The 25,089-nt window shown below is 39.4% G+C and overlaps 1 protein-coding gene across 1 annotated transcript in view; it reads left to right on the top strand.

Annotated features, from left to right (window-relative positions):
- The first annotated feature begins 872 nt into the window (after positions 1-872).
- The window catches only part of LOC140464758 (uncharacterized), a 215,700-nt gene continuing 191,483 nt past the window's right edge, over positions 873-25,089 (top strand). Inside the window, exon 1 of the mRNA XM_072560257.1 lies at positions 873-902. The gene's annotated coding sequence lies outside the window, so the exon portion shown is untranslated. The remainder of the gene's footprint in view (positions 903-25,089) is intronic.

Genomic DNA, 25,089 nt, shown 5'->3' with positions numbered 1-25,089 from the left:
AATGAGCCAGGTCAGATGATTTAAGTTCCACTGAGGAACTATTTCAGAAACAGTGATCATAATTCTGTAAGTTTTAAGTTACTTGTGCATGAGGACAAAATTAGTCCTTGTATGAAAGGCTAACCACCACAATATTCAGCAAGAATTGGAGAGTTTAAACTGTCGATGGCTGTTTGAAGATAAATTTACATCTGGCATGTGCGAACATTATATAGGCTGGTTGATTACAGTTCAGGAGTTTAGCATGTTCCCTCAAAATAAAGGATAAGGATGGCAAGATTCAGGAATGTTGGATAACAAGAAATTGAGAGCTTTGTCAAAAATAAAAAGAGGCAGACGTAAGGTTTAGGAAATTGAAGACAGAGAGAGCTCTCAAAGAATGCAGAAAGAGAATGAAAGAACTCAGTCAAGAAATTAGGAGGGCCCAAAAGGGGCCACAAAATGTCTTTGGGAAAACAGGATGAAGAAAAATGACAATATATTTTATAAAAATGTAAAGGGTAAGCAGGTAACTAGGGAAAGGGTATGTCCTCTCAAAGGCAAAGGATCGAATTTACGTGTGGAGCCAGAGAAAGTGGATGAGTTTCTTTGTGAATATTTTGCATTGGTATTCACAAAGGAGAAACACATGGTGAATTGAGAGTCTTGGGAGGTATGTTGATATTCAAGAGTATGTCAGTATGAAAAAGGTGGTGTTAGATTTTTAAAAGCCTTCAGATAGACATGTTCCCAGGATCTATTTCAGAATGTTGATGGAGGCAGGTGAGGAAATTGCTGGTGTTTTGTATGATATCTTTGTACCCTCTTTATTCACAGGACAAGTGCCAGAGGGCTGGAGAGTAGACATTGTTGTTTCTTTGTTTAAGAAGGGCAACGCGGATAATCCAGGAACTTACAGACTGGTGAGCCTTTTCAGTGGTTGGGAAATTATCGGAGAAGATTCTTCTGGATAGGATTTACTCAAATTTGGAAAAATATTAACTCCATTAGTGATAAACAGCATGGCTTTGTGAAGAGAATGTCGTGTCTCTCAAACTTCACTAAGTTTTTTGAGGTGACAACATGATTGAGAGCAGGACAGTAGATGTTGTCTATAAGGACTTTTAGCAAAGTCTTTGTCAAGATCTTTATAACAGGCTGATGCAAAAAGTGATGTCACACGGGATCTGAGGTGAGTTGATATGACGATACAAAAATAACTCTGTCATAGAAGACAGAGAGGAGTGGTGGAAGGGTGTTTTTCAGTTTGGAGATCTGTGATCCGTGGGATTCCACAGGGATCTCTGTTATTTGTAATATATATAAATGATTTGGAGGTGAATGTAGGTGGACTAATTAGTAAGGTTGCGGATGACACGAAGATTGGAGAAAGCTGTTGATAGTGAGGAGCATTGCCAGAGAATGTAACAGGATATAGATTGGCTGGAGACTTTGTAGAAATAGCCGATGAGGTTTAATTCAGACAAATGGGAGGTGATGCATTTTGGGAGATTTAATAGAGGAGCGAAGTATACAGTAAACATTAGAACCTTAGTATCATCAACATATAGAGAGATCCAGGCATTCAGGTCCACACTTTTCTGAAAGTGGCAACACAACTGGATAAGATGATTGAGCATTTGGCATGCTTGCCTTCATCAGTTGGTATGTGGCGTATAAAATTGGCAAGTCATGTTGCAGCTATATAGAACTTTAGTTAGACCACATTTGGAATAATGCATAATGTTCTGGTTGCCACACTACAGAATGATGTGGAATCTTTAGAGAGGGTACAGGAAGTATGTACCATGATATTGATTGATTTGGAGGATATTAGTTGTGAAGTAAAATTGGGCAAACGTGATTTGTTTTCACTTGAGAACCTATCGCAATATGGTTGACTCTCAGCTACCCTCTGGACAATTAGTGACAGACAATAAGTGCTGGCCTAGCCAGCAATGCACACATCCTGAATGATTAAAGCACTTGAACATCAAAGGGCGAAGGACAGCCTGATAAAAATTTACAGAATTGTGGGAGGCATGGATAGAATGGATAATTGGAATCTTTTTCCCCAGGGTAGATATGTAAGTTACTAAGGATAGAGGTTTAAGATAAGAGGTTAGATTAAAAGGAGATATGAGAGGCAGGTTTTTTACATAGAAAATTATACTTGTCTGGAATGCGCTGCCAGAGGAGATGTTGGAGTGGATACAATGCTGATGTTTGAACAGACGGGAAAATACAGTTATGGATAGTGTAGAGGCAAAAGGTTTTTTGTTTAGAAAGGCATTATGTCGGCGCAGTCATGGTGGGCTGAAAGGCCTGTTCCTGTGCTGCACTGTTCGTTGTTCCTGGGTAGCAAAGCCAAAGTAGTATTATTGAGGGATTCTAATATTAATATTCTAACTTCAGAGAGGCAGACAAACACTTGTTTAAAGATTTCTGGAGTGTCAGGGTCAGTTTCCTATAGCAAATTCTCCTGGATGCAATGAGATTAACAGTACTGGATTTAGTAATGAGTCATGAGCCAGATTTAAATAGTAAACTAATTGTGTGTGAACATTTATCAAATAGTGGTCATCATATGATCGAGTTCAATGTAGCATTTTGAAAGAAAAAAGCAAGAATTGGTTGGTAGAGTTTTGGATTTAAGTAAGGCTGACTTCAGTAAGAAGGGAAAATCTGCTAATGGGTAAAACTGGAAAAACAGTGGAGAATATTTAAAGCAACATTTCACACAATAGAAAACTACTTGAGGGGGAAAGAACTCAAAAGAACAATGGATGCTGTAAATCTTACAAAAACAAAAATTGCTGGAAAAGCTCAGCAGGTCTGGCAGCACCTGTGAAGAGTGATCAGAGTTAACATTTCTGGTCTGGTGACCGTTGCTCAGAAAACTACTTTATGTCCCTGATGTGGGAAAACTCCAATTCGTAGAAAAATCTGCCATGGATAATGAAAAAGATAAGGGACTTACAAAACTGACAAAACAGCACAGATCCTGCTGAATGAGGAAGATATAAAGACCAGCAAAGGGCCACAAAGCAACTTGTAAGAACTATTAAAAGGGGTTATGAAAGGAAACTTGCCATGGACAAAATCAGTAAGAAATTGTGTAGTTCTATAAAGGGATAGCAGATGCTCAGGAGCAATGTTGACCTACTGAAGACTGAAAGTAGGAATATTTGTCAATGATTATGAGGAAATAGCAAATGTTGAACAAATACTTTACCTCTGTTTATAGTACAAAGGGAGAATAGCTTCCTGGAAATCCTGAGGAAATTAACTGGATTGGGAACAGGGATTGAATCATTGAACATAAATAAAACATTGATAATGAAGAAATTGATTGAAGTAAAGAGTGACAAATCCCCAAGACCTGACATTTTTCATCTGAGGGCGTTAAAGAAAGTACGGGAGCAAGCTGTAGACGTCCTAATCATAACCTTTCAGAGTTCCCTTGATAGAGGAGTCGTCTGTCTGGATTGGAAAATTGCACGTGTCACTCCACTTTTTAGGAAGTTAGCCAAACATCTGTGATATAAAATTTATTGCAGTCTTTAATCAGAAATGGGGTAACTGAATACTTTGAAAAATTTCAGTTAGTTAGGAAAAACCAGCAGGGATTCATGACAGGTAGGTCATGCCTGGCAGACCTCATTGAATCTTTTGAAGCAGTGACTACGATAGTGTACAAGTGAATGTCTATGGATCTTGTTTACATGGATTTCCAGAAGGAATTTGATGATTGGTTGAGTGGCAGGTGACAAAGTCAGAACAGTGAGTGTGTACACAAATTGGCAGGATGTGACCAGTGGTGACCACAAGAATCTGTGTTAGGGCCTTAACATTCACATTATGTATGAATGACTTGGATAATGGAATAAAAAGTCTTAGGTCTAAGTTTGCTGATGACACAAAGTTAGGCGACACTGTTGGAATAAAATTTCAACGAGATAGTGATCTGATCAATCAAGGTAATTTCTCGATGATATGGAGTAAAATATAGTAGATGTTGAAAGAGTTGTGGGTTCTGGTGCATCAATCTTTAAACTGTCATGAACAAGTGTAGAAAATAATCAAGAAATGGCTTTTATATCCAGAGGGTTAGAGTATAAGGATGCAACATTATGGAGTTATTCAACCTATGGTAGAGTACTGTGAACAGATCTGGGCACCACACCTTAGGAAGGATATATTGGCTATGGAGAGTGTAAAATATAGAATGAGCTAATTGAATGGTGGAACAGGGTGAAGGGGATGAAAACAAAAAATGCTGGAAATCAAAGTGCATCATGCAGCGTCCATGGAGAGAGAGCAAACTTACGTTTTAAGCCGAGATAACTGAGAGCTGATGTGAAGAGTAAAGCATTTATGCAATGGTGGGATTAGGGTGGAGTGCTGTGGGGTGAGAAAGGATGTTGATAGGGCAGAATAAGTGATTAGAATGTGAGGCTCAAGGGCTGAATGGCCTGCTGCTGTTCATATGTTCTTATAGCTGTGTTTACTTTCGATTTAGCCACTAATTGTATAGGTTATTTTATTAAGTATACAATTTATATGCAAATTATTGCATATACTTAGAAACCAAATATGCGCAGACTTCCTTCAGCTTGCATATCAAAATCTCAGTAGCTGATGGATCTCTTGTATTTCATGGCACTGGAGCATCTGCATAAGTGTGATGACACAAAGCCAAAAATTTTAACATGAATTTTGAAAGACTTTGTACCTTTGTTTTTAACCCTTTCGTTGCCAATCTTTGCCTAAATCACCACTGTGGTTAAGAACCGATGGGTGTGGTTGGTGCCACTGTACTGTCAATGTGCTGTTCAATAATTTTTACTCGGGGTTTATAATCTTGTTCAGCTCCAGTCTGAATTGATATAGAATTACATATACATTACAGCACAGAAAAGGCTATTCAGCCAACTGGTCTGTGCTAGTATTTATGACCCAAAGCCACCTAACTTTATTTGCATGTTCCTCTAATACTTCTTCCACATATTCTCATCTAGCTTACCCTTAAACATACATGTGCTCCCTACCTTAACCATTTGTGGTAGCAAGTTCAAAATTCCAACTACTTCCTCCTTCAAAAAACAGTTATCTTAAATTGCTTATTGGATTTTGAGTGTGTCTAGGAGTCAAATGCACATATTGACTTTATCCACAAATAGCAATATCTTCACTTCGTCTATTGTCTCAAAAGTGTCAAAATTCTTATGTCACTCCTCTCTTCAGGAGAGAAGAATCCATCTGTTCCATCTTTGTTGATGCGTAAAATCTCCCAATTTAGTTTTTTTAAAACCCTAACCATATTGCATCTTCTCTCATATATGTATAGCCTTCATAGAGGCCTGAGCTATACACAATCCTTCATGTAAGATCTAACTAAGGTGTGATATAGATTTAACATAATTTCCTGTTTTTCAGTTCTCCTCCTCTAGAAGTGGACTTCACTGCTGTGTTTGCATTATTTTTGCCTTATTAACCAGCATTGCTGCTTTTAATGTTATGTAATTAAAAGTCCCCATTCCTATATACTCTTTGAGCACAATTAGGCTCTTACTTTCCAAGGAATATATGACCTCCTTCTTTCTGTTCGCAAAATACATCACCTCACCTCATATTGGAATCCATCTTCTAGTGTTTTATAGCCTCTTCCATGATACGAATGATTGTACCTTAATCTTTAGACTTTGAAATTGCACTTCAAATCAGTTATGTAATTAACTTTGGTTTCAGTGCCAATTCTCTGTGGAAAACCATTTGTTGCTTTATGCAATATTGTTCACCCATACTTTCTGTTTTATAGCCAACTGGCCATTTGTTCGGTTCGCCCATGAATCCTCATTCTCTGATATCATTGGTTTGCTCAGCAGCATTTTTGTTGATGACTTTTTTGAAATTTCAAGTTTATTAATTGCTGCAATCATCTTATCCACTTTTTCTGTTGCTCCTACTTATGTTTAACCCAACCTGCTTGAAACTTAATAAAAACCGAAAGAACTGTGGATGCTGTAAATCAGAAACAAAAACAAAAATTGCTGGAAAAGCTCAGATCTGGCAGCATCTGTGAGGAGAAAACAAAGTTAATGTTTCGGGTCCAGTGGCCCTTCCTCAAAACAGACCCAAAACATTAACTAATAGATGCTGTAGATCTGTTGAGCTTTTCCAGCAACTTCAGTTTTTGTTAGTTAAGCATAATGTCTCCTTTTCAAATGTGTGCTGATTGTTCTTTACTATCTTTAAAGTTTCTAGATGCTTTTGTCTTGCATCTTTGATAAAGGATTCCATTATTACTTCTACTTTACAGTATTAAGATAACTGGTCTGTTGTTCCGTTGATTTGTTCCATATCCTGTTTGAAATATAAGAACATTAGTTGTTAACAGATAATCTGGCACTATTCTCTTTCTATTGGATTTTATATATATATATATATCTATTTTTTTTCCATGAGTGGGTACAGTCACGAATATGCCATTCATTAAGATCTGATGTGATTGTAACCTCAAATCTGCATTCCCATCTACCCCCGATAACCTTTCATTTTCTTGCTTAAGAAGAATCAGTCTACTAGGAGTCAGTGAGGTCTGCAGATACTGGAGATCAGAGTTGAGTGTGTGTTGCTGAAAGCACAGCAGGTCAGGCAGCATCCGAGGATGCTTTTCCAGCAACATGCTCTCAATTAAAAAAAATCTGTCAACGTTTGCCTTAAAACATTCAAAGATTCTGTCTGTACCACCTTTCAGGAAGAGTGTCCTAAAGACTTGAAATCTTTTGAGAGAGAAAAATATCACCACCTGTATGGTTTTAATGTTCAGAACCCTTAGTTCTAGATACTGCCGTGAGAGAAAGTATTGTCTCCACATCTACTCTTCAGGGTCCTGCATAGTTTAATCGAATCACCTTTTGATTTTCTAAACCCCAATGGATAATTCCAAGCTTATCAAACTTTTCCTTATAAGGCAAACCTTCTTTGAACTGTCTCCAATGCATTTACATCCTTCCTTAAATAAGATAACCAATACTGAACACAGTACACTGCATGAAGATTCACTAGCACTCTGTATAATTGAAGCAAAACTTCCTCAACTTTGAATTCAGTTTTCATGAAAAAAGATAACATTCTATTTTCTTTTCTAATGACTTTCTGTACCTGCGTACTAAACTCTTGGTAATTAATGCATTAGGCTGCCCAGATGCCTCTGCGTCTCAGAGCTGTGCAATCTATGATGTTTTTATTCTATCTGTCAAAACGTACAGTTTCACATTTTCCTACAATATGCTTTATTTGCCAGGTCTTTGCCTTATTACTACTTGTTTGCTCTATGTATCCTCTTCACAATTTACTTAATTACCTATTTTGTGTTATCAGTAAATTTGGCAACCATTCCTTCCATTCTTCATCTTAAGTCACTGAAGTGTTATAAACCGTTGAGGTTGTAGAGTTGATCCTGTAGCACACCATATCTTGCCATCATGAAAAGGGCACATTTTTGTCTTCTCTGCTTTCTGTTGGCCAGTAAATCTTCTATCCAAGCTAATGTGCTTCGTCATGCAATGAACTTGTATTTTGTGCAACTCCATAAGACTGTCAGTTATAGGAGCAGAATTAGACCATTTGGCCCATAGGTCTGCTCCCCCATTCTCCTGCTTTCTACTCATAACCCTTGATCCCATTTATTAATCAAGAACTGAACTATCTGTGTCTTAAAGATACTCAACAACTTAACCTCCACAGCGTTCTGTGGCACTGAGTTACACGGATTCTGGCTGAATCCCTGGCACCCTCTAGCTGAAGAAATTCCTCCTCGTCTCTGATGTAAAGGGTCATCTCTTCACTTGGAGGCTGTGACCTTGAGTCCTAGTCTCTCCTGCATGGGAATATCTTCTCCATATCCACTCTATCCAGACCTTCCTGAATTCTGTAAATTACAATGAGATTCCCCCTCATCCTTCTAAACTCCATTAAGTGCAGACCCAGAGTCTTCAAGTACTACTCATGTGACAAGCTCTTCACTCCCAGGATCATTCTTGTGAACCTCCTCTGGACCCTCTCCAATGCCAGTATATCCTTACCTAGATATGGGGCCCAAAACTGCTCATAGTATTCAAATGCAATCTGATCAGAACCTTTTGTAGCGTCAGCAGTAGGTCCCTGCAGTTGTATTTGAGCCCTCTTGAAATGGATGTTAATAATGTATTTGCCCTTCTAATTGCCAGCTAAACCTGCATATTAACTTTGGAAGAATCCTGAATTAGGACTCCTAATTCCCTTTGTGCTTTAGATTTCTGGAGCCTGTGCCTCCATTCTTCCCACCAAAGTGCATAACCTCCCACTTTGTAATGTTGCATTTCAATGGGCACTTCTTTGACAACTCTCCTAGCCTACCCTTGTCCTTTTGTAGCCTTATTACACATCACTAAATCCAGAACTGCCTGTTCCCTAGTGGGCTTTACTACAAGCTGCTCCAAAACAAATCTTGTAGACAGTCCATAAATTCCTCTTATTGGGATCTGCTGCCAGCCTGATTTTCTTAATCCACTTGTATGTTGTATTATTATAATAGCATCTATTTTATCTCCTGATTTAATTGCTGCCCCACCTTCTGACAAGTGCTAAGGGGCTTGTACATAATTCCAATCCAGAGTCTTTCCCTGCCCTTTTGATAGGGTGAGTATGCTTGAATATTTAGTTCCCAGCCCTGTCCCTTGCAGTCATGTCTCTTATGGCCACGTCATACTTGCCAATTTCAATCTGCGCTACAAGTTAATTTACTTTGTTCATGTACTGTACACATTTAAGGACAACACACTCAGTCCTGTGTCCCTTATCTGCTGTGACTTACGTTAAATTCCTGATCCTTTCCATAGTCCCTGTCTCTCCTGAGCCATTTTCCGTTCCATTCTCCCCTTTTGACCACCGTTTTTATTCTTTCTTCTAGGTGTTCATGCTGTAAATTGTTAAACTTGGTGTTGAGTCCAGAAGGCTGTAAGGTTCCCAAGTAAAAAACAAGAGAGTGTTGTTTCTCCAGCTTGCATTGAATCTTATTGGAGCACTGCAGCAGGCCTGAAACAGAAATGGCAGCATGGAAACATGGGAGCATGGTGTTGAAGCTCAGTCATTTTTATAGAAGTGTTACAAAACAGTTACTCAGTCTGTGTCCTCTCCCCAGTGTAGAGGAGATTGCATTTGAGTAGCAATTGCAGTAGACAAGACTGAGTGAAATGCAGGTAAATCATCTGGAAGATGTGTCTACGATATTGGATAGTGAGGAGGTAAATGACAAGTGTTGCACCTTCTGCAGTTGCATGAGGGTGTTGGGAGTGGCAGAGAACTAAATCGGGAGTCCCGGAGGTGTCCCAGCAGAATGCTTCCACAGTGTCTGGTGATAGCTTCTTGCTGGAGATGATGGAAATGGCAAGTTGTGATCCTTTGGATGTAGTCTGGTGGGGTGGAAAGTGAGGACTGGAGGACTCCATCATTATTGGAGGAGAAAGTTAAAAATCACACAACAGGTTTATTTGGAAGTACAAGCTTTCGGAGCGCTGCTCCTTCATTAGGTAACTAGCTTTACAGGTGATGGAGTTTTATTCGCTCCCCGATGAAGGAGCGACAATCCGAAAGCTTGAACTTCCAAATAAATCCATTGGACTATAACCTGGTGTTGTGTGATTTTTAACTTTGTCCACCTAGTCCAACACCAGCACCTCCATGTCATTGTCGTAGGAAGACAGAGAAGGGGGTGGGCAGATGTGTGAGAAATTAGTTGGACATGGCTAAGGCCCTGTCTACCATGATAGCATGGAATGTTGGACATTTGAACTGTTAATTCCATTTTCTGTCCACAGATGATGCCAGACCTGCTGACTTTGTCCAGCAACTTCTGTTTTTAATACAGAAGAAACAATTAATCCCACTTTTGCTGTTCTCTTGAATGGCCTTCCCCCTCAATTTTGTTTATTATTATTTTATGTGACAGTTTAACCTGAATTTGACTTTTAAATCTGTACTTGTTGAACTATTTAATAAGGTAAATGTTATGAGTTCCTGTAATAATTTTAAAGCTACTGTCATGTTGCTGCAATCCTCTTGTGAAAAAGATCCAACTTTCTTTACCAACTCTAGACTCTTTGAAAAATTAATTTACTTTTCCTGTATAGCATCAATGTATACAGTAGTTGCCATGCGTCAGACCACTGCCTTCTGTGGTTTAGATTGATTTGTATTTTGACACTGCTTGTGCAATCCGGTATCTTTTTTTTCCCCATTTTTATCTATATTTAGTTACTAGGCAAATTAGTTCAATATTTCACTGTTTTTCGAACAGATATTTCTGTTCAATGTCTATGTGTGGCAACATTTGTGTGAAGTGTGTTAGATTTTACAATATTAATATTGGTGGTGGCTTTCCTAGCAGAAGTCTGGAATGTAAATTCAGGATAGAAAAAGCTCCATGTCGACATGAAGCATCCAGGCCTTAGACAGGTGATGCAGTCTTGCTCATCAGGGGAACCAACCTCTTGCAGAGGCCACTCTATATGAATTAACAAGAAGCTACTTGCTTCTGGCTAATCTTCAAGAAACTGAAGCCTTGTTTGATTATACTTCTCATCAGTCCACCTTTAAACCATTCATGTCTCACTGAATGAAAGCATGTGGGCCATAATCGCACACGTGCATTTACACAGTTTTCTTTCTCAACTAACAGTGAAAAACATTTTCTGTTTGCAGTTTTTTGTTTCAGGAAGGGAATACCTCAACAAAGGTCAATATATATCACATGGGAACTCCTATTGAGTTGGCTCAGCATTATGCTCTTCAACCTTGAAATATGATTTGTACATTAGGGACAAGGAATGAGACAGAGGTCCGGGTTACTTTTTGTTAAATAAATTGTGCTTATGCTGCCTGGGAAGATGGTGTTCCTGACTGTCGAGGTTCTATGATCCGCTTGAGCCGGATATCACCCCCTCATTCTCAGTATATCTCAGTTGTAAAACAGATCTTGTCATCCTTGTGGAGGGCTGGTTACATGGGGCTGGACAGCCTGTGATTGTCCGTTCTTCAGGTATTGGGAGATTGTGAATGAGAAAAAATTGAAAGCCATGAACAATCTGTAGAGTGGAATGATGAAGCAGTGCCAGAGGACAGTATTACATTAAGCAATAACAAAAACAGAAATTGCTGGCGAAACCCGGCAGGTCTGACATCATCTCTGGAGGCGAGGCAAGGTAAATGTTTTGGGTCCAGTTCTGAAGAATAGTCACTCGATCTGATAATTAACTCTCCTTTCTTGTTACAGGTGCTTACAAATCTGCTGAGTTTCATTAGTAATTTCTGTTTTTGTTTGTTGATTTACAATTTCTGCAATTCTTTATTAATTAATCAGTATTATGTTTCCTGATTAACTTTGCATCCACTATGATGGTTAGATGTTACTTCTCCCAGGATTCCAGATGCTCAAAGGAGAGAGTCCAGTCCTCAAATGTTGTCCTAAACACAGGTTATGGTGTTTAAAATGTTTTGTATCCTCACCATTTTGGAGGAATGTTTCAAGAATGCATTGGATAATGGAATGGGTCAGTGCAGTAGCAAACCTTTGAGCCCTTGCTGGCTGTCTGTAAGAATAATTTACCTTGTCCAACCGTTCCTCTTTGTCCTGGTCATGCAACACTTTTGTTTACTTTCAGGTTAATATGCAGTTCCCTTTTGAAAGCTACAATTGAATTTGCCTCCACAATCCTTTCAGATGTTGGTGCATAAAAAAAATTCCACATTGTCTTCGTTCTTGCCAGCCACCTTAAACTGGTGACCTTGAGTTCTCCACCCTTTCACCAATGAGAATTGTTTCTCTGCATCTGCCTTGTCTAGACTCTTCATGGTTTTGAACATCTCTATCAAAGCTCCTCGTAACCTGGATTTCAAGGAAAACAACCCCATCACCTCCAGTCTATCCATCCCTTTATCCATGCCCATGAATCTTCTCTGGACCCTTTGTAAAACTTTCACATCCTTCCTAAAGTGTTCAGAATGGGGCATACTAGTCCAGATAAAGCCAAAACAGTACTTTATAAAGATTTATTGTAGCTTCCTTTATAACTTAATGCCCCAATTTATAAAGCCTTGCATTCTATATACTATCTCACTACCTGTTGCCTTGAACTTTTTGTGTACTTATACCCCTGACTTCTTAGTTTCTGCATCCCCTTTGGAATCATATTCTTTAGTTTATATTGCTCCTCTTTGTTCTTCCTGGCAACATGTATCACTTTTCACTTCTCTAGTCATCTTCCATGTGTCAGTCTATTCTGTCACCATGTCTCTTGTCTTGAATTGTATCACTGTTCATCCTCATGGTTCATTATACTCTCAAATCTTTATTGTCATCAGTCCTTTACATCCAAGTCTAGTTCAGCGAAATGCACTGTATGCCTTCCTCCTGTCTTGTCATTTAACCAATTTCTTAATCATGCTGCAATTGTCCCTTTGATTCCATGGGCTACACCTTGGCCTTCTACCTTGTTTAGGGGGTATAAAATGTTTTGGAAGTACATCTATGCCACATTTTATAGCATTATCTTCATCAATCCTCTCAATTACATTAAAAATTTCAACCCAGTTAGTCAAAATTATCTTCCTTCATCAAGTCTATGCTGTCTCATTTTCATTAAATATCACTTGTCCAAGTCTGTTATTTTTTGTTCTGGATTATAATTTCTAAAAGCTTTCTAGCACTGGAGTTAAATTGATTAGTCTGTGAATGCTGGGTTTCTACTTAAATCATGTTAAAGGAAAAAAGATCAGTTGCATTTAACCAGTCTTCTGCCATTACCCCCATAATTAAGGAAAATTTGAAGATGATTACTTTTCAATGTTTGTTCTTGTCTCAACTTCCTCTGCTTCCACGTGGTTCTGGTAACTTACCAATTTTAAATGCGGCCAGTTTATCTAATACCTTGTCATTATCAATGTTTTACTTTGCAAGTAACTCCATCATTATCACTGACGAGCAGAATTTTCCTTGCTAAAAGCATAAGTCTTAGCCATATCGTCTGATTCTATATGTAGGTGTTTTATTTGGTCCCTAATTAGTCCCATGAATGTCTTTGCTAGCTTAAATAGGAATTGATCAACTTTTGATGGTAAGGATGGAGCTGGTGGAATTGCCCCAGAAATAATGGGAAATATAGTTCAATGAACCTGAAGAACTGAAGCAAAATCTGTATTAATAGAGAAATGGTTTTAGAGTATTGATGGGTTTGAAGGCTGATAAATCCCCAAGATCTGATAATGTACCACAGAATACTTAAGCAAGTGGCTCGGGAAATAGTGGATTCTTTGGTGATCATTTTCCAAGATTATTTAGACTTGAACAGTTCCTACAGAATGGAGGGCAGCTAATGTAACCACATTATTTAAAAGGGAGGTAGAGAGAAACAGGGAATTATTAATCAATAAGCCTGGAGTTGATAGAGGGGGAGATACTAGATTCCAATATCGAGGGTTTAATAGAGCATTAAGAAAACAGTGGGAGAATCAAACACAGCATGAGTTTACAGAAGAGAAGTCATGCTTGATGAATCTAGGATGTAACTAGCAGAGTTGATCTTGGGAGTCAGTGGATGTGGTTTATTTGGACTTGCAGAAGGCTTTCGAAAGTCCCACAGAAGATTTTAATGTTTAAAATTAAAGTGCATGGGATTGACGGTCGTGTATTGAGTTCATAGAAAATTGATTGGCAGACAGGAAACAGAGTAGGAATAAATGGGGCTATTTCTGAATGGTAGGCAATGACTAGTAGCGGGGATTCGTATAAGGACCCCAGCTATTTGTGATAAATGATTTAGATGAGAGAAGTAAATGTAATACTTCAAAATTTACAGATGACTAATGGGTGGAAGGGTGAACTGTGAGGAGGATGCAGAGATGTTGCAGTTTGATTTGGGTAAGGTGAATGGGCAAATGTATGGTAGATACAGAATGACGTGGATGCGTGTGAAGTTATCCATTTCAGTAGCCAAAACAGGAAAGCAGATTATTTGGCTGTGAATTGAAAGAGGAGACATGGGTGTCATCTTACTGAAAGTAAATGCATAGGTGCACAGGCAGTAAAGAAACAAACTATATATTAGCCATCAGAGCAAGAGGTTTGAGTACAGGAGCAAGGTTGCTTAATTCTGTAGGGCATTGGTGAGACCACACCTGGAGCACTTTGAACCATTTTGGTCTCCTTATCCGAGGAAGAATGTTCTAGCTATCGAATGAATTCAATGAAAAGTTGCCAAATTGATTTCTTGGATGGCAGGATGGTGTGTAAAGAGCAATTGAATTGATTAGGATTGTATTCACTGGAGTTTAGAATAATGAAGGGGAAATATCATAGAAACTCTAAAATTCTAACACAATGAGAAGTTTTAGATGTAAGAAGAATGTTCCTGATGGTGATGCACTCAACAGCCAGGGGTCATAGCAGTAAATCTTTTAGGACTGAGATGAGGAGGACTTCCTTATCTCAGAGAATGTGAACCTGCGGAATTGGCTAAAACATTGTGTTTTCAAAAAGGAGGTAAATATAGCTCTTGTGGCTAAAGGGACTAAGAGATATAGGATGGGGGGAGAACAAGATTAAGGTATTGAACTCACTGAATGGTGGGCAATTCTGAATGGTGGAGCTAGCTCTAGAAGTCAAAGAATCTACTCTTCTACTACCTTCAATGTTTCTGGCTACTTTGAAGAGTAAATTTAATCGCTAAATAATTATGGATATGGAATACATCAGAACATGATCCCAAGTGTCAAACTGCAGGGGATTTTCAGGTTGCAGAGTGATTTGGATTTTGTTTTTGCACAAGATAGTATCAATTCCAAAAGTCTTTCAAGAGAATCATAGAGATGTAGAGCATGGAAACAGATGTATATGACGACCAGATATCCTAACCTAATCTAGTCCTTTTTGCCAGCACTTGGCCCATATTCCTCTAAACCCTTCCTATTCATATACACATCCAGATGCCTTTTAAATGTTGTAATTGTACCAGCCTCCACTTCCTCTAGCAGCTCATTTTGTACACGCACCACCCTCTGTGTGAAAAAGTTGCCCCTTAAATCCCTTTTAACTTTTTCCCCCCCTCACCCTAAACCTATGGCCTGTAGTTCTGAACTCCTCCATCCCAGGGAAAAGACATTGTCTATTTACTCTACCCACGTCCCTCCTGATTTTATAAACCTCTATAAAGTCACCCCCTCAGCCTCTGACGCTCCAGGAAAAACAGTCCCAGCCTACTCAGCCTCTCCCTATAGCTCATATCCTCCAAATCTGGCAACATCCTTGTAAATCTTTTCTGAACCTTTTCAACATCCTTCTGATAGGAGGGAGACCAGAATTGCACACAGTATTCCAACAGTGGCCTAACCAGAATCCTGAACAGCTGCAACATGACCTCCCAACTCCTGTACTCAATGCTCTGTCCATTAAAGGAAAGTATACCAATTGCCTTTTTCACTATTTACCTGCAATGACTCCACTTTACAACTATGAACCTGCATTCCAAGGTCTCTTTGTTCAGCAACACTCCCTAGGACCTCACCATTAAGTGTATAAGTTCTGCTCTGATTTGCCTTTCCAAAATGCAGCACCTCGCATTTATCTAAATTAAACTTCATCTGCCACACCTCAGTTCATTGGCCCAACTGATCAAGATCCTGTTGTACTCTGAGGTAATCTCCTTCGCTGTCCACTACACCTCCAACTTGGGTGTCATCTGCAAACTTGCTAACTATACCTCCTATGTTCACATCCAAATCATTTACATAAATGATGAAAAGCAATTGACACAACAACAATCTTTGTGGCACACCACTGGTCACAGGCCCCCAGTCTGAAGAAAACAACCCTCTCTGTCTTCTACCTTCAAGCTAGTTCTGTATCCAAATGGCTCGTTCTCCCTGCATTCCATGAGGTCTAACCGTGCTAACAAATCTACCATGAGGAACCTTGTCAAACACCTTAATGAAGTCCATATATTTCACGTCCACCACTCTGCCCTCATCAATCCTCTTTGTTACTTCATAGAATCATATAATCCCTGCAGTGTGGAAGCAGGTCATTTGGTCCTACAAGTCCACACCGATCCTCCGAAGAGTAACCCACTCAGACCCCTTCCCTTACTCCTCTACATTTACTTCTTCAGAAAACTCAAATCAAGTTTGTGAGACATAATTTCCCACCCACAAAGCCATGTTGACTATCCCTAATCAATCCTTGCCTTTCCAAATGCATGGAAATCCTCCAACAACTTGCCCAGCACCGCTGTCAGGCTCACTGGTCTATAGATCCCTGGCTTTTCCTTACCACCTTTCTTTAATAGTGGTACCACGTTAGTCAACCTCCAGTCTTCTGGCACCTCCCCTGTGACCATTGACGATCTAAATAACTCTGAGGGGCCCAGCAATCACTTCCTTAATTTTGCACAGGTTCTAGGGTACACCTGATCAGGTCCTGGGGATTTATTCATTTTTATGCTTTTTAAAACATCCAGCACTACTTCCTCTGTAATATGGACATTTTTTTTCAAGATGTCACCATCTATTTGCCCACATTCTATATCTTCCATGTCTGTCTTCACAATAAACACTGATGCAAAATACTCATTTAGTATCTCCGCCATCTTCTGTGGTTCCACACAAAGGCTGCCTTGCTGATCTTTGTGGGGCCTGATTCTCTCCCAAGTTACCCTTTTGTCCTTAATGTATTTCCAAAATCTCCTTTGGATTCTCCTTAAGTCCATTTGCCAAAGTTATGTCATGTCCCACTTTTGCCCTCCTGATTTCCCTCTTAAGTATACTCTTATTGCTTTCTAAGGATTAATTTGGTCTCTTCTGTCTATACCTGATATATGTTTCCTTCTTTTTCATAACCAAAATCTCGATTTCTCTCATCATCCAGCATTCCCTATACCTACCATCCTTGTCTTTCACCCTTACAGGAATATACTGTCTCTGGACTCTGGTTGATCTATGACTCAATGCAGAGAATTCAAGCATCATATCCATAGTTCCTTCGCACCCTACACTGGGTGTCCCTGTCATGGTCTATATTGTAGTGAATGATTTGGTTCATTGACTGCATAAAATCCCTCAAACACTTCCATGTATTTTGTGAGAAATAGTAAGCTTGGAATTTTTTCAGGATTTTATAATCAAGGTTGATACTAGAACATAATACCAAGGGAGTGTTGCACTGTTAAAGGAGCCATCTTTCAGAAGAGACATGAAACTAATTCTTTGTACGGACTTTCAACCCGGCATAAAAGATACAAGAAAAGATTCAAAGATGAGCAAGGGAGTTATCCCACATGTCCTGGTCAAATATTTATCCCTCAACTGCCTAGAACATTGCCTGGTCACTATTACTTTGTCGGATTTATGTAACTGGGTGTTATCTTGGGTGGAGCTATCAGACAGCAAAGTTTTTGATCCTGTTTATTACCTCACAGATACCAATGACCTGTGTTCCAATATGAAACACAAATTACAGGAACTTGGATCAAAAAGCAGTGAATACCAATGAGTTGTTGAGTGGCAGTATGAAGTTGACTTAATTTCACTTTGGAATCAACGGTGGCAGCAACAGTTACATTTTCAGGTGTTAAGTTGTCTGACTTACGTTTTGATCTCATCCAGGCTCTGAGTTTTTACAGTGCATCTTTCAGTAAAGGTAAAAAGAACAACTTTCCTTCACAAAGTGCTTTTCATGGTCACCTATATTTTGAACAGTTGACAGTTAAGACAGTACTTTATTTTCTGAAGGATGGTTGTTGGAACGTAGGAAATACAGCCACTAATTTTGCCTATGTAACTCCGACAAAGTAATAGTGACCAGGCAATGTTCTAGGCAGTTGAGGGATAAATATTTGACCAGGACATGTGGGATAGCCCCCTTGCTCATCTTTGAATCTTTTCTTGTATCTTTTATGCCAGGTTGAAAGTGCATACGAAGAATCGGTTTCATGTCTCTTCTGAAAGATGGCTCCTTTAACAGTGCAACACTCCCTTGGTACTATGCTCTAGTATCAACCTTGATCTTTGTGCCAAGTCTTGGAACGGAAGTTGAAAGCACAAGTGCTACCAGCTGAGGAATAGCTGACACTGCGCATGCAATTTATTTAACATCTACGTCTGTGACGGATTGTTATGTACTTGTCAATAAGCAGCTGGTTGTTCTAAACTTTCAGCAAGCACTCTGTCTGGAGACTGGTCAAGTAAATTGATATGCACTTTGCAGAATTTGGTCAATTGAATGATATTACAATATAACTTTTATTTTTTAGAGTCAAAGTTTTCTGCATTCAAGCACAGGGAGCACTGAATCATGCTTGTTTGTTCAGTGACTTAATTATTCATTCCTTTCAGGGTAGTACCAGTTTCCTTCCTTTGTGCCTGGCTATTTTAGAGCTTGCTAGTTTAATCAGGTGTTGATGGTCTCTGAAATATCTTTGTTCTTGTTACATTGATGAGAACAGAACATTATAATATAAAATCTTTGCAGTCTTAAATTTCTTAAATTTGGCTTGCTGAACTCTCATTTCCACATTGCTTGTAATGCGAATAAGCCTCATTTCAATGTCAGGGCCAGCTTATTTTTTAAAAATGCCAGCAGTCCAGTTGAATCAGGTGTGTGGACTTTCAGAATTGCTTAATTTGCTGTTGCTACACTTGTTTTACACTCAAGTGTGTGAAAGTTCAGTCTTGATCATTGATTTGGCGTGAGTGAGCAATTCAAAGACAAAAGACTGAGCCAATTTTTGTTAACATACCAGAAGACAGCTCGCTCAATGTCGCATAGTTCTCTGACATTGCCTGTGATAAAGCGTCAGTTGCGCCTGACATTTGATTTGCTGAAACCATCCAAGACCTTGTTGACAAGAATCAGGTTTTTCAATGTGAGAACAAGGGCAAATGCCTTGTTTTTTTTTTAAATGTCAAGAAGTGTTGACAAGTTATTACACTGCTGAGAAATGGCTACCAGACATCATTGTAACAGATTGGACTGACCTGCTATACTGTACAGATGACAGACAATGTTGTGTAGAGATGGCATGCAGGTAAACTCTTGAACGAATATGCCAGAGAGCATTTAATTGAAGATCCATGAATTTAAAATAGTTCTAAAATAGTGAACTACATGTACCTGGGGATGGAATAGTAACTGGAGCATCTGAGGGAGACAGTACCTCAGTGGGGATGATCATGACATTGTGTGAACCTGCAAACATTTAGTCATCTCAGTAAAGACAGATGATGTTCTTGGTATACCTAAACACCAGAGGTTAAAACCAGTGAGGAAAGTAAACAGACACCTGAGGTGCCAACAGCCATCCGAAACCAAGTTCCTCTGGGACGACATGACTGATTCATGTGCGTGTAAATATTGTGAATATTTTCATCGTAGGAACCTCTGATCTATAGGGGGAGGAATAGTATTGTATAAGAACTGGAATGTCAGTTTGAATCTGATCACATGACGTGAACTCATTAGCTATTTCAGGCAAGAAATCATTTAGTCTAACCCTGCTACCTGCCGAGTAAACATTTTCTTAATAAAGCTCCTGGTAATGTTTTTCATTCATTTTCTCACACCTATCTTTGCCCATTCACTTACTTATTTTTAATAATCTCTACATTTAACATGAAATATTAGCTTTACCCTTAAAGTACCATCAAAATAAATTAATAAAACAAAGAACTGTAGATGATAGAAATCTGAAACAAAAACAGAAATTGCTGGAGAAACTTGGTAGGCCTGGCAGTCTCCATGTAGAGAAAGCCAAGTTGACATTTTGGGTCCTGTTATCCTTCAGAACAGGCAAACCTTGCAGTTGCCACAGCAGTGGATGATGTTCTGAAGAAGGGTCACTGGACCTGAAACGTTAACTCTGCTTTCTCTCCACAGATACTGCCAGACCTGCTTGGTTTTCTCCAGCAATTTCTGCACTTACAGCAAATATTTGCTTGAACTAGTATAACATAGCAAGAGTGGATTTTTTTCAAAAAATGATGGGCAGTAGGAAATGTATCCGGTCATGCCATTTCATTATATACCTAAAATTAGTCAGTTTGCATAGATTTCCTGTGTACTTTGACATTATCCTTTATTAATTAGCTAAATGATCAATCGGGATCAAAGAAGTAGTGAGTATACAGTTTTAAGCTCAGGAATTACCAGTGACCATGTATGAAAATGGGCAGTCTCAAATAATGCACAGAATCTGTGAACAGAATCAAAGTTGGTAATTATTCAAAATACTTCAAGATGCCGCTTCTCATTCTACACACTAACTCATTGTCATTGATAATCCAGATTTGAGGATGGTGCCTATTGAAGATTGTTGGTCTCTGCTGTGAATCTTTGTGTTACTGAACAACAGATTCTTGACCCACAGATTTTTTTAAGGCACGAGAGCAGGATGTCCCATGATGGAGTAAGATACGTACTGCAGAATTTGCTTCTTTTTCTTTCCTCTTCTATCATCCTTAGCCTATCATTAAGAAATTTTAACTCAAAATCTGGAATACCTGAATGGATAAGTTGTCACCTTTTTTGGAGGATTAGTATTGAGCTCCTCTGTCATCAATGGCAATATTACCACACTTAAAAGAAAACTTTTGAGTAGCTTTTGAAGCATTTTCTTTGACCTCCTCTGGAATGTTGACCGTTGGCAGTTGAGAAGACAGGACCTGGCATGGAAAATTGTTTTCAGCATCTGGATACAAGTATTCAGTCCAGCAACGTTGATTTTACAGTGGTTTTGTCTGAATGTTTGTGGAATTGGCTTCAAGAAGAATACCAGCATTTGTACAATTGACCCCTCATTTAATCTGGGGAGCGCAGTACAGGCATCGCTGATGAAATTTCTCCAGCAGCTCTTTTGTAACACTTACACAACTCAAGGTTCTCTGCATAAGCATGTGATTATAACTGTTCTGTACAATAGGACTTTGGTTGCTTTGTAGAGGTTTTTCTTGTCAAACACTTGCAGTCATTTGTGGAAGGCTCAGACAGTGTAGCTGATTGTGGTGAATTTCCTCATCAATGGTGACCTTTTGAGAGCGGTGGCTGCTAAAGAATAGGTAGTGCCCAACATACTCCAGTCTCTCTTTCACATAGAAGACTTGATTTGAATGACTAGAACTGAAGAAATCACAAGTAGCTTGTAAATCTGGTTCAGAGTGAGCAATCATATTGCAGTCATCCACACACTCAAGATTATATACAATTTAGTCTGGTATGGAGGAAATTGAGGTTGTCATTTTCTATATTAAGGGTTCACAAAAGATCTACAAGGATGTTGCCAGGATCGGAAGATTTGAGCTATTGGGAGAGGTTGAACAGGTAGAGATGCTACCACTGTGTCTAAAGACCCTCTGGGTGATATTTAATGCAGACACCAGATGATAGTTGATCTTGCAGCGTCCGTGAGGTAGATTGTATATGATATTAGGGCTATCACACAGCTTGTTTGACCCCAGTTTGGAGGCTTCTGTTTCATATCTCCCACTCCAAAAGGTTGCAACTCTCATCATGAAGCAATACTAAGATTATAATGACATTTCTTGAACATTCAAATGTTTGGAACACATTCCATAGAACCTTGCAATTTACTGAGTTCTGTGTTTAAGTTAGGCCAATGAATACATTGAAGACGTCTTTGGTGTTCTGAACATTAATCTTGTGCAGGGAGTGATTTGTCTAGCAATAAATACCATGTCGGATGTTCCTCAGCTGGTCTAAAGAATTGCATCAGCCACAGGAAATAGTCAATTCAGGAAATTATATGTCAGAATTTTCTCTGCTATGGACTGGAGAGAATTACATTGATAGTTTTCACACCATGCCTTAATTCCCTACATGAAGATGGTTGCAACTGTTACATTCCTGAAGTAAAGGTGGCGGAGAGCAGAAGGATTCCTGTTGCTCCCAAAATCCATAGTATGAGTGCATGGAGTCCTGATGTGAGCAAAGTACATTGGAGGTCAGTCCTGCATGTTGACGATTTCAGGTTTAAATTGAGGTATTAGTAACAACAAAAATAGGGTAAAATTCATCATCATAATCACTTCGCATTGCTGAGTGTCTTAATTTGTTTTTGAAAGCTTTTGAGAAGGTGGGTTTGACCTTGTCTCATTTTTGTTTACTATAGCCCTTGTTCCATACATAGAAGGGATCTCTTGCAATTTGAATTTGTGGTTTAACAATATGTCAGTGCAATTTGGGGAATATACATAGTGAGAATATAAAAAAGTTTGAGAGCTTAGAGTTTATTTTCTTTTATATTCCATGCTTCATTAAGCAATTGCTGAAAGTTTAATTCCGTGTGTAAGAATTATGCCAGCATGTTCATTTTATTTTGTTAAAATTCAAAGTCATTATTGATGGTCTTTGAAAATATCATAAGTTGATATTTTCCTTGGGTGACATCACTTGTGCTATTAAACTATTGTTCCAGTTTCTCTTGAGTAGAAACAAAGTTGACTCTAAATCTGTAATCTTTTTCAGATAACCAAAGAACAATACAGCCCTTTGGTCCTCCAAGCCTGCATGTTTTGCCCTTCCATACTAAAACTGTCTTCACTTGCAGGATCTGTATTCCTGTACTCCCTTTCCATTCATGTATTTGTCCAAGTGCTTCTTGAAAGCTGCTATTGTGTCCAATCTATAATTTAAACTTCCCCCGCCACCTGCATCTTGAACCTGTGACCCTGAGTAATTGATTCCTACAACCTGGGGGAAAAAAGCTTCATACTTTTCACTCAATCCATACCATTCGCAATTTATGAACTTCTATTAGGTCGTCCCTCAACCTCCTGTATTCCAATGAAAACAAGCCCAGTCTATCCAACCTTTCTTCATTACTAAAATCCCCCATACTGGGCAACATCCTGGTAAACCTTTATTGTACACTCGCCAAAGCATCCACATCCTTCTGGTAGTGTGGTGACCAGAACTGTACACAATATTCAAAGTGTGGCCAAACCAAGGTTCTATAAAGCTGCAGCATAAAGGGCGGCACGGTGGCACAGTGGTTAGCACTGCTGCCTCACAGCGCCAGAGACCTGGGTTCAATTCCCGCCTCAGGCGACTGACAGTGTGGAGTTTGCACGTTCTCCCCGTGTCTGCATGGGTTTCCTCCGGGTGCTCCGGTTTCCTCCCACAGTCCAAAGATGTGCAGGTCAGGTGAATTGGCCATGTTAAATTGCTTATAGTGTTAGGTACATTAGTCAGAAGGAAATAGGTCTGGGTGGGTTACTCTTTGGAAGGTCGGTGTGGACTTGTTAGGCCAAAGGGCCTGTTTCCACATTGTAGGGAATCTAATCTAATCCACCTTTACCCTCTGTTATGACTAAGTCAGTTCTGTATCCATCTTGCCAGCTCAGCCCTGTGACTTCATCTTTTGTACCAGTTAACAGCAGGAGATGAGAGTTCAGGAGCGGCCGTTTCCATCCTCCTAGACCTTATGTATGCTTCTTTTATCCTTTTGACCAAAATCATCATATCTTTGGTCATCCAAGGTTCATGTAACTTGCCATACCTGACCTTCATTCTCACAGGAATGTGCCACTCCTGAACTGTTACCAACTGCTGTTTGAAAGACTCCTATCTGATCATTGTGGATTTACCCTCAAACAATCGCCTTCAATCAAAATTCTGGAGTTCCTGCCTAATATTGTTGTAGTTCACTTTTCCCATATTTAACGCCTTCACCCGAGGAGTGATGTGATCCTTATGTTTAAACTTTTAGAATATGGTTTCCACTCTCGAAATGCACCTGCACCCCCTTCAATTTACTTCGAGATATAAATATATATCCCTTTGAATACAGAGCTTGATTAAAGGAAAGAAACCTTGAAGCATTTTCTGATCAAAGTACTCAGGTGGAAACAACTCCTAATGACCTCTAGAGTGGAAGCCTTCATGACTTAGTGAGCTTCTGTGATGGTCTCACCAGATCTGGAACAAAAGACCAAGGTCTGGTCCTATTTACCTGAGGGTTGTGTTAAGTTTAAAGTTCAGTAAAACTATCTTTTTTAAACCAACGTTAAGGATTGAATACAGCCCCACATATAAGCTACTGTAACCTGCCAAATCCAGCTCACGCCCAACACACACTGCATACCATCTTACATTATGTCCTGGATCTTACAAAATGTGATTGGCCATGAACATATGATAATAGAGAACTAGCTTACAGACTTCAGCCTTGATATGTTCGCCATTATTTCATCTTGAAAGCAGGCCTGAAACACTCAAGATGCTGTGCAATCAGTGTAACAGCCATGGCTCAGATCGGCACAGTGGTTAGCACTGCTGCCTCACTGCGCCAGAGACCTGGGTTCAATTCCCACCTCAGGCAACTGGCTGTGTGGAGTTTGCACATTCTCCCCGTGTCTGCGTGGGTTTCCTCTAGGTGCTCCAGTTTCCTCCCACAGCCCAAAAATGTGCAGGTTAGGTGAATTGGCCAAGCTAAATTGTCCGTAGTGTTAGGTGAAGGGGTAAATGTAGGGGAATGGGTCTGGGTGGGTTGCTCTTCGGAGGATCAGTGTGGACTTGTTGGGCCGAAGCGCCTGTTTCCACACAGTAAGTAATCTAATTTAATCTAATCTAGTAATCTAATCTAATAACCATTTTCATTTCTGTTAAGACAGAGTTGGGATAAAAGGTTCTTTTTCGGAATGGCAGCTAGTGACAAGTGGTGTCCCACAGGGTTCAGTGGTGGGGCCCCAGCTGTTCACTTTATATATAAATGATCTGGATGAAGAGACTGGGGGCATTCTGACGAAGTTCGCCAATGATACGAAATTAGGTGGACAGGCAGGTAGTTCTGAGGAGGTGGGGAGGCTACAGAAAGATTTAGACAGTTCAGGAGAATGGTCCAAGAAGTGACTGATGAAATTCAGTGTGAACGAATGCGAAGTCTTGCACTTTGGGAAAAAAGAACTCAGGCAAGGACTATTCTATAAGCGGTAAGAAAATTCATAAAACTAAAATACAGATGGATCTGAGAGTGCTAGTACAGGATTATCTAAAGGTTGACGTGC

The sequence above is a fragment of the Chiloscyllium punctatum genome, chromosome 3, assembly GCF_047496795.1.
Source record: "Chiloscyllium punctatum isolate Juve2018m chromosome 3, sChiPun1.3, whole genome shotgun sequence".
Lineage (NCBI taxonomy): Eukaryota > Metazoa > Chordata > Chondrichthyes > Orectolobiformes > Hemiscylliidae > Chiloscyllium > Chiloscyllium punctatum.
The sequence above is the reverse complement of the archived record's forward strand: the minus strand, read 5'-3'. Positions and strand labels throughout refer to the sequence as shown.